The sequence below is a fragment of the Etheostoma spectabile genome, chromosome 2, assembly GCF_008692095.1.
Source record: "Etheostoma spectabile isolate EspeVRDwgs_2016 chromosome 2, UIUC_Espe_1.0, whole genome shotgun sequence".
In the NCBI taxonomy this organism is placed as follows: Eukaryota; Metazoa; Chordata; class Actinopteri; order Perciformes; family Percidae; genus Etheostoma; species Etheostoma spectabile.
The window spans coordinates 21,596,674-21,597,061 of record NC_045734.1 but is presented as its reverse complement, the minus strand read 5'-3'; the positions used below and the strand labels follow the sequence as shown (position 1 = coordinate 21,597,061).

Below are 388 nucleotides of genomic sequence, written 5' to 3'. Positions count from 1 at the left end.
GTCAAGAACTCACGGTGAGGATTCAGTGACTAAAAGATGTATTGTGCTTTAGTTGTGCTCCTACCCCTAAAGGTTCTGCACCTGACATTCAAAACATTAGTATGGCAGCAAACAAATATTAGCTACTGTATGTAAAGATATAGAGGAGTAATGGCCTGAGCTATGAATGACGTCTTCTCCCTTTGTATGTTGTAATCCAAACTTCTCTGTTTGTTGTTTTGATAGCCGGTCCGGCCAGGAGTGCATGTTAGTGAATTTGGCGGTGAAAAAAAACACAAATCATTTTTTTTTCATTCCTCTCATTTTATAGGAATCTGTGTTGGAGAACCATTAGAGGTCATTGTCCGGAAGGAATTCTTCATTGATCTCAGGCTGCCGTACTCTGCTG

General features: G+C 40.5%; 1 protein-coding gene across 6 annotated transcripts in view; it reads left to right on the top strand.

Moving 5' to 3' along the window:
- LOC116700184 (complement C3) overlaps positions 1 to 388 on the top strand; it is a 134,518-nt gene that overhangs the window by 99,870 nt on the left and 34,260 nt on the right. The gene's annotated exons all lie outside the window — the stretch shown is intronic.